Here is an 18,638-nt window from a genome sequence, read left to right as displayed (position 1 = left end):
ATGAGGAAGAGAAACAACCGACAAAGCTAAGAGTAGAACCAATTTGGCATGATGTTTAGGAGTAGTATTCCTGCTTTGCTTGTTATCAAACAAGAGGTTTTTGCTGTCAAACGTTGAAAAGATTAAATCTATTTTTAATACACTTCTTCTAACCGTATAAGCATAAGAGACAATTCTATGATTCCCAAACACAGTCTAGTCATTTTTCTATCAAACATTTTATAGGATGAAAAAGTAACGAAGATTATCAAACAAGAAAATGACAGCAATGTAGTTGTTGGTCTCGGCTGGATACGTTCCCCTCCTCAAATGCAGCAGTTCGCGACTTTAATTCCAAGGATGATACACACCTGTTTTCTATAAACCTTTCCCAGTACACCAGATAAATCTATAGGACTAAGAACTCTTTAATCGACGGCCTGTTGGTCTAGTGGAATGATTCCTGCTTTGGGTGCAGGAGGTCCCGGGTTCAAATCCCGGACAGGCCCATAATATTATATAACAGGAAACCTTATTTACTCAGTCAATAGTATCATCACTATCATCAATTTTTTTTGGTTGATCAGTGAGAGTCTAGGGAAATATGAGAAAGGTTCTGGGCTCAACGTTCGGACAGGCAATGGACATTTATAAATGATAAGACTTAATTTTCTTCAGGATATCCACATAACGATACATTAAAAAACTGTTGTCTGTTCGATTAGAGATTTGATTTCGGATTCAACAAATGGTAAATTTTTAATTGGCATATCTTCAATAAGAGGAAGAAAAATCAACATCGTCAAATGCAGAATAATTTTGTCGTGTTGCTTAGATTTTTGTTTTAAGTGCAGCTAGGAAGTTCTTGTTTTCAAATTCTTGATTGAGACAAATCAGTATTCTATTGTAAACATTTCTTCACACCGTGTCAAGATATGCAGTCGCCATGCTGCTGGATGAAAAGTGGAAGGAAACTTTTAGAAAAGGCAGCTTATAGGAAGGCAGCTGACATGGATGCCCCCCCCCCCAACTAGCTAGGAAAGAGGTGGAACTATGCTCTCTTCCGGGCGGGCCTCTTTAAGCAAGATCAGTCATGGTATGTAATACAAAGTAATCAGACTGAGAATGGAGGAGTACCTGGGAATGACGAACATTGTAACTAAAGGTCAGCGTAGATTTAGAAGAAACGCTGAGTGTACTAGTGACTTTAGGCATAGTATATACTAGCTCATCTGGAAATCCAACATTCTGCTTGTAACTCATTTTGTATGTATGTACTTTTACCTGAATAAACATTATTATTATTATTATGTTACAGTTGTGCTTGACAAACAATGATAAAGGATTGGGGAAACAAATGGTTACTAGAGTTCAATCCCAACAAATGTAAAGGAATGAAGATGCGGAAAGGAGAGGACCAGGTCGCATCTACACCATAAGGATAAAACAACTACATGGACTAGAATGAGAGAAATATTTAGGAGTAGATATAATTCCAACACTAACACCAGAGGCACACATGAATAGGGTAACATCGTCAGCACATGAGACGCTGCCAAACATTAGAACGTCGTTCAAAAACCTAAACCGGAAATCTTTCAAGGCAATCTACGCAACTTTTATTTAAAATTAATGCAAGAATATGAAACATCGGTTTAGAACCCGCACATATGAAGTCTAAAACTAAATTGAAAACTTACGAAGCTTTGCAAGAAGATTAGTGCCAGAGGTAAGAGAGTTACGCTATGAGGATTGGTTAAGGGAACAAGACCTTACAACCAAAGAGGACAAAGAAAAAAAGGGAATATGATGATAACGTAGGAGATACTGATGGGAGGGGGGGGGGGTAGAATGGTGGAGGATAGGCTCTATAAATTAAAGGAAAGTGGGACACGAGGATGTAAGTTGAGGCTGGAAATGGAAATAAATTGAAGAACGTTAAAGAAATAATTGTACCCTGTACGTGTGATCAGCAATTAAATTGAACTGAAAGAAGTTCAAAAATTTTATTCAGGTAAAAGTACACACATAGATAAAGAGTTACAAAAGTCGTGAAAGTCATCGCCATTCACAACTTTATGGACAGATTCGCAAATAATTCAATTTCAGAATACTTAAATTATAATGAAACAAGTACAAAACGGTTAGTAGGCGGGGAATAAAGAGGCTGACGTAGACGCTTACCTTTAGGTACTGATTAATAAGTAAGTTTACCACCTGATAGAACATCCCATACCAGCCACTCAACCCAAAAGAAAACGCAAAAGAAAATTGCACTCTTAACCGTATACTAATGTAAACTCAGGGTGCTCTCTTCACCTCTCCCAGTACAGTTATTCTCCCAGTTAACCGAAAGAAGTAAAAGTAATTTAACTGGTCAAAGGGCACGATTCTTGTTTCTAATGTAGGAGGAACCCGCGTAGATGTTATGGTTGTCGTTTACAACTCGTCTTCCGCTGCGTCCCGGGAAAGTATCCATCCCTGCCCTTGACCAACATGACTGCGATATTTTGCGTCTTGCTTTCTCTCTCATTGTGACAAAACGTCTCGTCGTCCGAGAGCTGTAGCCATACAGCGTGGAGATTAGTAGATTTAACTTAATATGATTGACAAACAGGAGCCTTCTGCACCAAAACTATGAACCATATTCCTACACAACTCGACGGAATTGATCTACCTTGGCCTAAATTGATTTATTTTACGTTCTAATATGAATTAATGTTTATAACTGTTACATGATCAAGACTTCTCGTGCCCTAAACAGTAATTCTACTCCTAATAAAAATAGTCGGAGATTTATGTTTTCCTGTTAAACATGTGGGCTTCTCTGTTGCCCTCGCAGAAGTGTTGAACAGTGTTCTGTTCTAAAATAAGCAAGGGCCTGTCCGGGATTTGAACCCGGGGCCTCCTGCACCCAAAGCAGGAATCATACCACTAGACCAACAGGCCACAGATTTGATGTATGTTCTTATCTTGTTATCTCTTATATCCTGATGAGGATGGCTCAATGAAAAACTTTCCAGGGCCTGTCCGGGAGTTGAACCCGGGACCTCTCGCACCCTAAGCGAGAATCATACCACTAGACCAACAGGCCGCTGTTACGAAGTATCTTAGTCTTGCATGTTTTTCATCGTGCTAATAGTATATGTGAACATTTCTTTGAAAACTGTTTTGCACATCTGGTCTATACAACTCACTCCCTATATAACGAATTGAAAGCTGTCTAACCTACGCCTTATTAAAAAATAAAGCCAAAAAATACTAATTTCATCCTCATAGTTTCCTACCTGGTGCCTTAAACTCGCAATGTATCTTGTGCTACCCACTTCCCCAATATATGTCTAAGCCATTCAACGTCGCCATTGTAATCACTGCTATCATCTTATATCCCGAAACGCTATGCGTATAGGTATAGGTATTGGCTTTAGGTATTGTATGCACAATCGACTTGAGAATGGTCCAGGACGGACCGTAACGTCGTCATCTTAGATTATTACATAAGCAATTTCATCTATCCTTCACACCTTATAGCTGATATTGTAACTATAAGGTGTGTGAAAGATAGATGAAATTGTTTATGTAATAATCTAAGATGAGGTTTGATAAAGACTTTGTGCCCTCTGTCGTCGTCCCTTCACTTTTTAGTGTGTAGTTTGGTCAACATATTTCAGCCACGTTATTGTGACTCCTCGTCTGCATTTGTATGTACTAGCTCTATCTATAAATCCAACATTATGTTTGCAACTCATCATCTATGTATGTACTTTTATCTGAATAAAAATTTGAAATTGAATTTGAATTTAAATATCATGGTTGTTGTATTGAACGCATATTTTACTACATTATACCTAGAAATAATCATCAAATTAGGCTACAATGTACCTGTTGATAATCCTCAAATATTACTATAATGCACCTACTAAGCTTCGTCAAATTTTCTTACAATGTACCTGTTAACATTTCTAAATTTTGCGAGAAATTACCTACTTAAAATTATCTGTTAGATCAAGGACCTGGCCGAAATGCAATGCGTGTTAGTGGCTTTACAAGAATGTAAAAAACATCAATGCTATGTATTCTCATAAATCCAATGCACCTTCTAGTAAATAAACAAATAAATAAATAAATAAATGCACCCGAAAACAATAGTCCGTAAATAAAGTATACAAGTTTAGAGAATTCATCCCAAAATTATAAATGATGCACTTAATAATAATAACGAAGGATGCATATCACCTATGCACAAGTAATCCTAAATATCTAACATTATTAATTACCTATAATTACCCACGTACAGAAGTATCTAACATTCCATTACATGTGTAAATGAAAAGACGAGCTACGTGCATACAGAACATTGAAAGAGTACGCATGATGAATATTTATACATGCGTACAAAGAATAAAAGAAGTCGTGGCAAGTATATATGAACTGAACATAATAGTGTGTGTTGCCGGATGATGAGGGGGGAGGGGGGCAACACCCCCAACGTCAGGCAGGCTGGAGCAGAGCCCCCCTCAACCCCCCCCCCCCAACGCACTACACCGGCCAAGTAGGCAACACTTACCAGCTGATGAAAACTGAGTGAGACCTTTACGAAGGTCACTCTCTCCCATTAGGATGTTCCCATCTGGATGCTGTGCGGACACCTGACTTTCTGCTTCGCCGGGAGGTCGCCCGATTACGTTTTGCTTTTTCCTTGCCATTGGGTTACGTCATGCCGAAAGGTAACCTAAGTTCAACGGGCCGGATAGTTGCGCCGCCTGGGGATCTATATCGCCACGGGGGGCGTTGATTTTCTGGCGTTTTTTTCCGGCTTGCACCTCGAGCGTTGAGCAGGGGGCCTAGAGCCGGCTTGGCTCCCGTGTTCCCTCTGGACGTGGAGGGCGCCGGCCTCTCACTCTGCCGGGGTCGTTACTACCCTGTGTGTGGTGTGGGTTGACGGTGCCTGCCCTACCGCGGGTACTCTTGGGGGTCGCCAGGTGGTCAGCACTACTGGGCGGGTTTCTTGTGCCGTCTGGCTACGTTTTGCTAACGGGATAGTTTCCCAGTTTTGTTTTCGTACTGGGAATCCGGTTCAGCAGGATGCATACGTCGTTTTGCCCTTAAATTATCTACAAGAACTCTCTCATTACAGACTACAGATTTGTCTGGACTTATTAAATATAAATAAATAAATAAATAAATAAATAAATAAATAAATAAATAATAATAAATATATATATTTTTTCAAATAGGGGGGAGGGGGTACCAACTCTGTTTGTAGGGACCCTTAAGCCTCGAAGACGACGACATGCAGCACCCGGGGAACCTTGTCGAGCTCTCACGTGCACTGGCACATACTGTCTTCTCCTACCACCTCACTATATATTTATAAATATAGGGAACTATATTGTACAAGATTATGATTACAAAATGTGGCCTTGACACATACACAACACAACCAATACAAGTAAAATGAAAAACCCACCAACGGGATACCTTAATAAATGTCACAGATAGATTCGATCACTGTTGCAAGTCAAACACCTCTTCGAATTTCTCTGAAGTTGGACTTGTGCCAAAGATGCAACAAGCATTTTCCATCTGAATTACGACACTGAGGCACTGGATCAAGAAGCTTTTTGCTCTCTGGTCGTTTGTAATGCCGATCAATTTGTCACCTAATTCCTTCAGGAACTTCAATGAGTTCAATGAGAAGAATATACATTTTCCCCACGAACCGAGTGTCTCCGAACCGATCGGAACAAAGCTGTAGCAGTGTGCTAGACCTCTGTATTTGATGGTTTTCTGCGTTTCCCTAAAAGCAGCAGCGCTGCCCCCTTCGCTTGTGTGCGGTGTTTGAGGTAGGTACTGACCAGTGTGGCAGCGCATGTGTAGTCCCACACCACTTGCTTGCCATCCTTCCAAGGAAGCAAGGTGACCCCATCTGGGTACTTCTGTGGGTCGTTGGGTCTGAATAGATGTGATTCTCTTTGTGCTGGGCAGCGGGCCGTGGCAAGGCTCCTCTTGATGGTGTCGTTGACTTCATGTCTTGCAATTTTACCCTGTGATTTACGACATACCAGACCATGAATACCATATTGGTCTGCCATCGCGATTCCACAGATGCACCTATGTTCAGTAAGGATGGGGGTGGCAAGGCAAAGGGCAACGCCAATGCAGAGAGCATCATGATTGAGGCGAGTTCCCATGGCTGCATTGGGCACAGCAAATAAAAAATCCCCAGCATGGGGGTGATGTTACCACTAGGAAGCAGGCTTTATTCTCAGCATTTGCGTTTCCAAGAATTGTTGTGGCAGTCTTTTCCATTATAAGGCTATCCAAGTACTCACCTAGTTGTGTTTGTGGGGGTTGAGCTCTGGCTCTTTGGTTCCGCCTCTTAACTGTCAATCAACTGGTGTACAGATTCCTGAGCCTATTGGGCTCTATCATATCTATATTTGAAACTATATGGAGTCTGCCTCCACCACAACACTACTTAATGCATTCCATTTGTTAACTACCCTGACACTGAAAAAAATTCCTTCTAACGTCTCTGTGGCTCACCTGGGTACTAAGTTTCCACCTGTGTCCCTTTGTTCGTGTTCCACCCGTGCTAAAGAGTTTCTCTTTGTCCACCCTGTCAATTCCCCTGAGAATTTTGTAGGTGGTTATCATGTCTCCCCTTACTCTTCTGTTTTCCAGGGTTGTGACGTTCAGCTCCCTTAGCCTTTCCTCGTAACTCATTCCTCTCAGTTCCGGGACCAGTCTGGTGGCATACCTCTGAATCTTCTCTAACTTCGTCTTGTGTTTAACTAGGTATGGACTCAGCAGGCTGGAGCTGCATACTCCAGGATTGGTTTTACATAAGTGGTATACAGGGTCCTGAAAGATTCCTTACACAAGTTTCTAAAGGCAGTTCTTATATTGACCAGTCTAGCATATGCCGCTGATGATATCCTTTTGATGTGGGCCTCTGGGGACAGGTTCGGTGTGATATCGACCCCCAGATCTTTCTCTCTATTTGACTCTTGCAGGATTTCACCTCCCAGATGGTTCCTTGTGTTCAGCCTTCTGCTCCCTTCGCCTGATTTCATTACTTTACACTTTCCTGAGTTGAACTTTAGCAGCCATTTTCTAGACCATTCCTCCAGTTTGTCCAGATCGTCCCGTAGTCCTGTACAACAGACTACTGTAGACTACTACAGGACTGTAGTTCCTGTACAGTACAGGATGGGTCGTCCCCCATCCTGTACTGTACATGAGGATTAGAATGCTGGAAGTGCTACCTCAGTTGCCTTTCGTATGCCTATTCCCCCAAATCTCACTGGTATTGGTGCTTGGTCCCACTGACTGTCATCTAAATCTAGGTAGAGTGCCTTCCTGAATATAGACTTGCGATAGAAAGATATATTTTATTATTATTATATATATATAATAATAATAATAAAATATATCTTTCTTTATATGTTTCATTGAATATGACCGCATATTCTGTATTTATTATTTTCTGGTTTAGGGCTTCTATCCCTCTAACTATTTTCTTAGCATCAGGGCTTAGTTGAAATAGGAGTTCTCCAAAACTCATTTTCGTACTTTTAAGGTGAAGAAAAGAAGTGATTTACTATAGAGTGTATTACACTTATTTATACAATTTGCACAACGTTTCGAACCTCCATGGTTCATTCTCAAGTGAACAGATCTTACAATGCTGGTTGATTTTATACCCGCACTGGGTCAGGTGATAATACAATAAAGGTGAAAACATGGGGGGATACATAAGGGATAAATGTGGGGTGAAACTTAGAGGTAACTGCAGAAGGCTTATTGGCCCATACGAGGCAGCTCCTATCTAAACACAAAGATTAATCCAGTGTAATCTCTCATCTCATTTTTCTCTTGTAATGTATCTTTATCATTTATCAATTCTGATTGAAATTACCTACTTAAAATTATCTGCTAGATTAAGGACCTGCCCGAAACGCTGCGCGTACTAGTGGCTTTACAAGAATGTAATTACTGTACTATCCAATGTATTCTCACAAACCCAATGTACCTTCTTGTATATATATAAATAAATAAATAAATAAATAAATAAATAAATAAAGTAATTGGCCTGTTAAGTTGGACATTGTCTTCTTTTTTTTTTTTTTTTTTTTTGAGATATATACAAGAGTTCTTACATTCTTGTACAGCCACTAGTACGCATAGCGTTTCGGGCAAGTCCTTATTCCTACGGTCCCTGGAATACGATCCCCTGCCGCGAAGAATCGTTTTTTCATCCAAGTACACATTTTACTGTTGCGTTAAACAGAGGCTACAGTTAAGGAATTGCGCCCAGTAAATCCTCCCCGGCCAGGATACGAACCCATGACATAGCGCTCGCGGAACGCCAGGCGAGTGTCTTACCACTACACCACGGAGACTGCTTAAACATATTCTGTGTTGGCATCGTTATGTTCTGGTCTTGTCCTTACTCTCATGGTGTAAGGACATGAGAGTAAGGACAAGACCAGAACATAACGATGCCAACACAGAAGACAATGCCCAACATAACAGGCCAATTACACTGGATTAATCTTTGTGTTTAGATAGGAGGTGCCTCGTATGGGCCAATAAGCCTTCTGCAGTTACCTCTAAGTTTCACCCCACATTTATCCCTTATGTATCCCCCCATGTTTTCACCTTTATTGTATTATCACCTGACCCAGTGCGGGTATAAAATCAACCAGCATTGTAAGATCTGTTCACTTGAGAATGAACCATGGAGGTTCGAAACGTTGTGCAAATTGTATAAATAAGTGTAATACACTCTATAGTAAATCACTTCTTTTCTTCACCTTAAAAGTACGAAAATGAGTTTTGGAGAACTCCTATTTCAACTAAGCCCTGATGCTAAGAAAATAGTTAGAGGGATAGAAGCCCTAAACCAGAAAATAATAAATACAGAATATGCGGTCATATTCAATGAAACATGTTTGAAAGAAAACCTGCTGCCAGTATACACCAAAATAAATAAATAAATAAATAAATAAATAAATAAATAAATAAATAAATAAATAAATAAATAAATAAATAAATAAATAAATAAATAAATAAATAAATAAATAAATAAATAAATAAATAAATAAATAAATAAATAAATAAATAAATAAATAAATAAATAAATAAATAAATAAATAAATAAATAAATAAATAAATAAATAAATAAATAAATAAATAAATAAATAAATAAATAAATAAATAAATAAATAAATAAATAAATAAATAAATAAATAAATAAATAAATAAATAAATAAATAAATAAATAAATAAATAAATAAATAAATAAATAAATAAATAAATAAATAAATAAATAAATAAATAAATAAATAAATAAATAAATAAATAAATAAATAAATAAATAAATAAATAAATAAATAAATAAATAAATAAATAAATAAATAAATAAATAAATAAATAAATAAATAAATAAATAAATAAATAAATAAATAAATAAATAAATAAATAAATAAATAAATAAATAAATAAATAAATAAATAAATAAATAAATAAATAAATAAATAAATAAATAAATAAATAAATAAATAAATAAATAAATAAATAAATAAATAAATAAATAAATAAATAAATAAATAAATAAATAAATAAATAAATACATACATACATACATACATACATACATACATACATACATACATACATACATACATACATACATACATACATACATACATACATACATACATACATACATACATACATACATACACACACACACACACACACACACACACACACACACACATACATACATACATACATACATACATACATATATATATATATATATATATATATATATATATGACAGTGTCAGACCACAGTGGAAGAATATATATATATGTATATATGTAGGCGATGAGTCACAATAACGTGGGTGAAGTATGTTGACCAATCCACACACTAGAAAATGAAGGAACGACAACATTTCGGTCCGTCCTGGACCATTCTCAAGTCAATTGTCTTTATATATATATAAATATATATATATTTATATTTTGACAAAAAGGGTAAGATTAGTAATTTTAACACAAATCTTTTCAATATTTTTTATGGTTTTTCTAAACTGGCGGGGGAAGTGGAAAAATTAACTCTCCAAAGTTCATTTTCACACTTATTTTTGGTCTGATGCCTAGGGATGCATTTTGTAAGGTCACTCCTTACATTCTCAAAGACTAATTTACCATGCTTTTGCACAGGCTTATATTGTCTTTGGGTGAGATGGTACAGAACAAGTGGATGAATGGCATAGCAGAGGATATTGATAGGATATTGCATGCATCAATATAAACAGCTTATTTTCTTGCAGCTGCTTGTGTTTCTAAGACAGGGGCATACGATTCTGTTTCTGCATTGGCTTGGTGTCGTGAAGTAGGTACAATGTAATTGTGTGTTAACTGGTTGTTGATTGCTGGTCTTGACTTTTTTATTTATAGCACCTTGCTAATGTCCAGTCTTCTGTTGCCGTTATACCTGTCGAATATTTCAGTGTTGCGTGTTAAAATGTCTCTGGTAATGGTGATGGTCACACAATCAAACCATAATGTCTCACCAGAGACATTAGACCAGTGTCGTAGTCCTAAGGGCCCGGGTTCTATTTCCGGCCGAGGCAGAAACAAATGGGCAGAATTTCTTTAACCTTGATGCATCTGTTCACCTAGGCAGTAAATAGGTACCTGGAGTTAGAGAGCTCCAATGGGCTGCTTCCTGGGGATGTGTGTGTATGCACGCATGTTAGAGAGAAATATGTGTAGAAGACAATAGAGGAAAAATTAGATTGGTTAGAAAGGTGGGGTCCAAGGCCTAATAGATCGATTCTGCAGGCACAAGTAGTAAAAAAAAAAAAAAACACACACACACACTGCATGTCCCCAAGAAAATTATTTAATTCTGGAAATATCATGGAGAAAGAGACAGAAATCCATTTGATTTTTATTAAAAATATAATATCAGACAATTGCAACATGAAAATGAAGGTAATGATACAATAACTGATTGTTGTACAACATAATGTTGCTGTTGCAGCCATTAAGCTTTTAATATCAGTCACCAACAGCACCTAAATTTCGTGTATGAAAAAGCAGGAATTAAGGCACATGTCATTCCATATACAGAAATCAAGATAATTATTGTCCTCTCCTGTACTCATCAACCTGCACACAAGCACTCAATATCTGAATGACATACATGTTGGGTTCATACTTTGTTGTATACATCCTTGTGTGTTATTGATGTAATAAATGTGTATTATTATTTACCACCAGCATAATCCTACTCAACCTGTTTACAGGTGATGAATACTGCAAGTCTACAATACTGTATCGGCTATAACAACACACTATTATTGTACTGCCACTTAAATCAAATTCTATAAACTTCATGTATACAGTATGCCCATTATCAATGAAATACTTACAAATACCAAACAAAGATGCCAAAATTTGCTGACATTGACATATCACAAAATTGTTCTAAGACTTTACAATTATTTTATTAAAAAATTTTAAAGTACAGAAAAAGTAAAAATGTGTGTAGTGGGACTTTGTAAAATTAATTGTCATTGGGTAGCTATACAATACCCTAACTCAGCTACACAAAATGGAACAATCCAAGTGCTTCAAATGATAAAATGCCCAAAGGTTGTCCATACATATTGTTTCAGTATGTTCAGTTATTGAGCTGTTGATGCATTTATGATGACAACTTTTACTCATTCATTCGTGGGTGTTGTTACAAAGGCAGTTGTGCACGCATGGGGAAGAGAGTTGCCTATCACAGCCAATGTCACATGGAAGCTGCAAAGTCACTGAGTGACTTGAAAAAAAGGAGTTATAATGTTGAAGAATTGCTGAATAAAAGCTTCATGGGAGACTTGAATCAAACTTGCATATGCATCAAATTTGATTTACCCACTGGTTAAGAATAATAGAGGTGAAAGTGCATCATGATGTTTTGCCAAACTAATCTACTGGGAAGCTTTTAATTCAAAGATTCACTTTATATACCATTGGAATATGCTTGGGAAAGTCCATTTTGATGAAATTTCCTCTACACACTAGCATATAGGCAGCAAATGAATGCAATGCACTACAGGGGCCAAAGAAACAAAAAAAAAACTGCCTCCTTAGGACATCAAGAAACTCCCAAACCTGACAACTGGAGGCAAGAGAAACGAAAAACAAAGCCTTAGAAAAAGGAATCAGTCTGAAGGGGACATCAGGAAACAAGAAGAGAGATTAAAAAGCAGGCACACAGCCCAAAGACCAGGCTGGCTCAGGCAGTGTATCAACAGGCTTGAGATGAAACAGGCACGAGACAGCCTGCAAAATGACCCCGAGGTAGTATTGATACTGAACACAAACCATAGGGGCTTCAAAGGAAGAAGGAGCTGGGTGCAAAAACGACCCAGAAGCCTTAGCAGGACTAGCCAGCTCAACTGCCTCTGCACCCGAATAAGAAAGGGGACAATCCTCGTAGCTACCCGAGCCACATCCTGAGCTAAACCTTGCCCTGATCTAGAAGCCTTCAGATGCTTCAGGGCTAGAAGCAAGGAGGGAGGGCGGAACAGAGGACAGGCAAAGCAAAGCCATTAGATTTATAAAGTCAATGGTATTCCCAATAATTTTCAAGTTGTTATGTCACAAATGGTAAAGGTTCACAGTTCACCCAGAAGTTTTGCTAATACTGTACCATTGATGGGATGTAATGCAAAGGGTTATGAGTACGGTAGGAAACTTTACCCAGAATATCATTCACTCACTGCCATATAAACAAGCATAGGCTAGTATTTAAACCTGAATATTATCAAGAAGAGCTCTAAATCCCTGGAGAAATCAAGAAAGAATCTCAAATCTTTCACACATTCAATAATGAGGTACAGTACTGAGGAAGTCATAATTATCCACAATTATCCTATTCCAAACCTTGCAATGGCTTACAACACTATACATTATAGCACACAGTAATGCTTTACATTTTTATATCAAATACTGTATCAGCAAGGAGTTCAAAGTTCTACCATCTTATACCTTCAGACAAGAATTTTGTTAACAGGTGAGACATATATCAGGTTATAGGGCTCTAATAATCATCAAGTAAGAGTTTGCCAAAGTCATTGATAAGTATTTCTGAGCAGGAATTTATTCCATTTAATGATTATCAATAAAATTACACAGTTTGATATCGTCTCAGTTGCCATGGAAGCCCAATAACAGCACAGTTGGTTTTATATTGTTCTTTCCTCAAATTCGAAAAGCAATTTTACGCTAGACCACCTTTATTAATAGCACTGTACTTGTACTCTGTGAAAGTGTGCGCACACGTACATGTACGTACGTGTGTGTGTGTGTACGTGTGTGTGTGTGTGTGTGTGTGTGTGTGTGTGTGTGTGTGTGTGTGTGTGTGTGTGTGTGTGTGTGTGTGTGTGTGTGTGTGTGTGTACATAATTACGTAAGTGTAATTGCACCTAATAAAAGCTTTTAATATGAAGATAAGGGATTACTTAAGACACACACATGCACATATGAGCACTCACCTAGTTGTGTTTGCGGGGGTTGAGCTCTGGCTCTTTGGTCCCACCTCTCAACCGTCAATCAACAGGGTCAGCGAGTGAGAGAGTGTGTGTGAGAGTGTGTGTGAGAGTGAGAGAGTGTGAGTGAGAGTGTGTGTGAGAGTGAGAGAGTGTGAGTGAGAGTGTGAGTGAGAGTGAGAGTGAGAGTGTGAGAGAGAGTATGAGTTGTGACATTTCTCCATTCCGATACATTGCCTCTGATTACTGCCCTCATTTTTCTATCAGTCAGAAAATTTTTCATCCATGATAGAAGCTTACCTGTCACCCCTCCAATATTTTCCAGTGTGTGTGTGTGTGTGTGTGTGTGTGTGTGTGTGTGTGTGTGTGTGTGTGTGTGTGTGTGTGTGTGTGCGCGCGCGTGCGTGTCATGGTAGTCAAGTCAGTAAGTTTAAAATAATTATTTAGGTCTCTTACCCCTAGGATATCAAGAGTAAGAACAAGTCAAATGAAAGAGAATGAGCTTATAACCACAAAATAAACCTCACTTTGCAAAGACATCAGTACAGAGTAAATACAGTATTCCAGGAGTTTAGTTTATTCTACAGTAAACAGACACCAGTAAATTCATTGTAACTAAACATGGCTAGTAATGTAAATTAATACATAGTTTCAGGGTCTTACCTTTGAATGTATAGGTTATGAGTGGTTTTTAACAAAGCAAAGAGTGTGCATCCATGGAACACGGGCAGTTGGGCCACTCACAGGTAACCCTTCGCAGTTCTTGTTGTGTGCACATTTCCATCTCTATGCCCTCTTTTGTTTACAAGTTTTAAATGCATCACATGCAGTTTCATGCATCCCTATAGTTTGGAACACCATCACCACAACCACCATCTCCATAATTCCATCAAGAACAAGTCTGGTGTTGATGGTTTGCAGAGAATATGAAAAAATAAGTTGGCAAAAAACCAGCGTTGAATGTAATGAAACGCCATTTTCTGGGTGAGACCCGGAGGCTCCCCGGAGCTTTACCGGCTGATATGCTAATGTCAGACTTTGGCATCAGTCATGTGTATGGAGTTCTAGGGCCTACCGGGGACCACGAGCCAGAACCTGGCCCCCTCAGAGAGGCAAGGGGAGCAATGGCCTATAGAAACCCCCGTGTGGTTGGAAGCATTCTATGTCTGCCATCGACCGGGTCAAGCATCCAGAAAGGTAAGCATTCCAAAACAAACCCCTATTCTGGTGAAAATTGCTACCTAAGCCGAACTAGTGAATAGAACTCTTCAACAGAAAACACGGAAACTAGTATGACGTCATACGTCACCGCGCCGCTGTCTGCGCAGCTCCCCCCTCCCCGGGAGGGGGAAGGGGGAGCCCCAGACCTCCCACGCCGGCTATCCACCCATCAGTTCTGAGGCTGGATGTCAAAACACGCGAAAAACGCCGACCGGAGGGAGGGAGGGTTGCCGGGGAGCCTCCGGGTCTCACCCAGAAAATGGCGTTTCATTACATTCAACGCTGGTTTTCTGGGGGGAGCCCCGTCGGCTCCCCGGAGCTAACTACCCACAGAGGAAGGTCAAAGGGACAAAACCGGGAGGCGGACACCACGCACCCCCCAAGGAGGCGAGACAACCGGCAGCAAACGCCAACCCAAGGCGCCACAGCCCCGAAAATCCCGGGAACAACACGAGAACCACGAGCAGCAAGGCCCCTGCACGAACACCAAAAATCCATGCCCGAAAGACTGCAAGGCCACGTCGCCCAGACGGCAGCGAGAGCAGCGAAGCCACGAACGCCACAGGCATGAGGGAAGAACACAGGCAGCTTAGCCGCAAGAACACGGCTGACCACCCGGGACACCATCACCCGCGAACCGGGAAGAACAGAACCGGATCAACGCAAAACGCGCTCCGGACCCAAACGCCGTGGCACGCAAACAACAGCAGAGGGCCGCCACTGAACACAAAAACGACACACCCCCGGCCCGACCAACAAAGCACCAACAAACCCTGGACCCCTCCAGAATGCAGCAGCCCCACCCCGCGCCAGAAAAGATGGAGACTGCTGCCATCAAACAACCAAAACGCTAAAACCGAAGGAGCAAGAAAACACAGCGAACCGACCCCCAGAGGCAAAGGCCCAAAGGAAAGAGCCGACGAAAAAACACACCGGAACCGAAGGGGCACTACCAACCGAGGAGAAGACAGAGCACGCTGACCAGAGACCAGGATGGTGCAAGCGGCGCACGAACAGGCCGGAGGTGAAATGACGCACAAGACAGCTGACTAACGGTGCAGAAGCAACACCAAGACCGAAAGCAAGCTGAAGCGGCTCCGCCTGCGCCGCACGAAAAGAGGCGACAGTATGTGGCAAGACGACGGCCCCCAACCCCCACTAGAAAACCAAGCCGAGAGTAAACCAAGCCAACAAGAAGGACCCACCGAAGAAGGGACAGGAAAAGGAAGGACCGCCAAAATACCCCATACTGCCGCCAAGAAAGCACACAGGTGGGACACCTACCACGAAGCCACCCGACCACCAACCGGAGGCGAGACCACGAGGCAGAACATAAGCAGCCCCGACAAGGCCCCCCCGAGCCCAGGAAAAAGGCGGAGCCGCGAGAAGATCTCGGGCGCGACCACCGAAACCCAGGCGGCACAAGGAGATGGAACGTCTGCCGAACAGAAAAACTCCGAAGCATGCAAGCCCGCCAGGAGTTCAGAAACGACGGGTCCGACGCGAGACATCGCAAGAACCCCCCCAAAAAAATAAAACAACAACCGGCAGGGCAAGCTAGGAAAACCAAAGAAGGCGGAAGGGTCGCCGCCAGAACAGGACCCGAACCAAGGGGCACGAACAACTGCAACAGACCGAGACAAAGAAGCACATCACAGGACACAGGCTGACCAACGCCTAAGAACACACGCAGAACATTCCTGCTGCAGAAGAGGCAGGAAGAAAGAGCAGAAGCACAAAAAAAAAAAAAAAACAGGAGAACAACCAGGGGTGGACAATCAGGCAGGGACAAAAACCCCACGCAATCCCCAGGCACAAAACGGCAGCAAAGCGCCACTCCACAACCGGACACAGGAACAAGGACACGCCACCGTGAAACACGGTACCAATGCTCACGTGCAGCAGCAGCAGCAACAGGCACCACTGCAACATGCAACATGTAAATAGCAACTCCCCTCTGCAAAGGCAGAGAACGGAGCAGGCAGACCCCAGACAGGGCCAACGGAGACACGACAAAACCCTGCAGGCCCAGAAACCTGCACCAGGCGACCGACGGCGGAGAAACCCCGCTCGATACCTGCTGGATGAGGTACTGGGAGCTCTTTTACACCTCAAACCCGGCCCAAGGTCAGGCCAGACCGGCCAGAGGATGGCCCACCAGGCAGCTGCTAGGAGCAGTCCACCGGCCCACATACCCCCACAACCAGGACGGGCCGGAACTGCCATACGAAAACAGGCCAGTGCGCCCTGGAAGTCCACGGACGAACCAGCAAGAAGGCTTATGCTCGCAAGTAGGTCGTGTAACAAGCACAGACCACTGATGGTAATACAGTGTTCCCCAAAAGTGCCAATAGCACCACTGCACTCCACTGGTACTATCCCGCAAGTTCTACCAGATAGGCGGGACCCAAGAGCCAGAGCTCAAATCCTGCAAGCACAGCCAGGAGCCTCACCAGGTGAGTACAGAACCAACCCTACAACCCCCACACCTCACATTAAAAAAGGAGGGTCCCCTGAACGACTCCAGCATGGGTTGGACATGCACATGAGGGGGACAGGAAGGGGTGATAAAAGGGACAGTCACTGGTGTGCGAACGGTCTCAGTCGTACAAAATTATACCTAAATAAAGACAGGTATATGAACACCGCCGCATCCAGCGCCCGGCCAAAAGACGCCAGACCGCAGAAACTCACCTGGCGAATGGTGGCTCGAACTTGACACGACTCAACCGTGCCCAGAAGAACTTGGGAGCACCGCCAGGTGAAGACGCCAGAGCCGGACCCGCAGGAGAACGGAGAGGCGAAGGAAGCGGTCCACACCCATGACACAGAAAACCGCGGTGTCCTCCCCACAACTGGGAACCAGGACACCCCTGGCGCAAAGGGGCACATACCGCAGCCAGGGAGAAGAACGAGAGGCGAAGCACTGTAGCAAAAAAGGGCGCAAAACCCCAGCACTGAACCATCGCCCAGACCAAAACAAACTCCACGGCGCATGCGCATAACACGCTGGCCGAACCGCACACCCTCCCTGCGGGAAGGCGCCAGCCAGGACTATTGCACGAGAAAAGAGCCAAAAGAGGAAGCAGGAACAATAAAACCGGCCAAAGAAGCAAAGAGCCCAAAAAAAAAAGGGAACCCAAACGGGCGACAAGTAGCCCAAACGGGCGACAAGTAGCCCAAACGGCCGACAAGTAGCCCAACCGGGCGACAAGTAGCCCAACCGGGCGACAAGTAGCCCAACAGGGCGACAAGTAGCCCAACAGGGCGACAAGTACTAGGAGCCGACAGACGTTCCAATAATGCGGGAAGTAGCGAAAAACCTTCCCGTACCCTCGAGAACACAGAAGCCAACACTAGTCCCGAAGGCACACGAAGGCGCAGGCGCACCCGAGATCAAAAGTCACGCAGAACCCCATCGAACGGGGAAACATGACAAAAACACCGTCCCAAAAAGCGGGGGAGGAAACAACCACCCACAGGACGGAACCAACCGACTCAAAGGCCAAGGAACCGAGCCCGGGGAGGGGCCGACGTCCAACAGCACGTACGGCGAGTGGGGAGGAAAGACCCCACTCCGCGTAACCACAAGCCCCGCCGAGAGGGGGATAAAACCCCCCACGGGGTCTAACGGGGCCTAGGCCCCCCCAAGTCAGCCCCTTCCCAGCCCCGGGAACCTACACGACAGGCCCCGGGGCCGAGCAGTTCCCCCAAAGCCCCGGCCGTACCAGAAAACCGGGGCAGCCGTGAAAACACTAAGGAAGGGAGCCCACTGGCAGACTCATACAACACGGCTGGAGGAACAGGCCCAAATGCCCCCGTCACTACCCCGGAAGGGGAATTCCCCGAGACTGCCCGAGTCTCA

At 42.4% G+C, this 18,638-nt stretch overlaps 3 non-coding genes across 3 annotated transcripts; 1 reads left to right on the top strand and 2 right to left on the bottom strand.

The window, feature by feature from the left end:
* Positions 1–416: 416 nt before the first annotated feature.
* On the top strand, positions 417–488 carry TRNAP-UGG (transfer RNA proline (anticodon UGG)). The gene has a single exon. It is a non-coding gene; the product is annotated as a tRNA-Pro (tRNA).
* A 2,368-nt stretch (positions 489–2,856) lies between these two features.
* Positions 2,857–2,928, bottom strand: TRNAP-UGG (transfer RNA proline (anticodon UGG)). Its single transcript has one exon. It is a non-coding gene; the product is annotated as a tRNA-Pro (tRNA).
* Positions 2,929–3,001: 73 nt separating this feature from the next.
* TRNAP-AGG (transfer RNA proline (anticodon AGG)) lies at positions 3,002–3,073 on the bottom strand. Its single transcript has one exon. It is a non-coding gene; the product is annotated as a tRNA-Pro (tRNA).
* Between the last annotated feature and the right edge of the window lie 15,565 nt (positions 3,074–18,638).

Source organism: Procambarus clarkii, chromosome 24, assembly GCF_040958095.1.
Source record: "Procambarus clarkii isolate CNS0578487 chromosome 24, FALCON_Pclarkii_2.0, whole genome shotgun sequence".
Lineage (NCBI taxonomy): Eukaryota > Metazoa > Arthropoda > Malacostraca > Decapoda > Cambaridae > Procambarus > Procambarus clarkii.
This window is presented reverse-complemented; position numbering and strand designations above follow the sequence as displayed.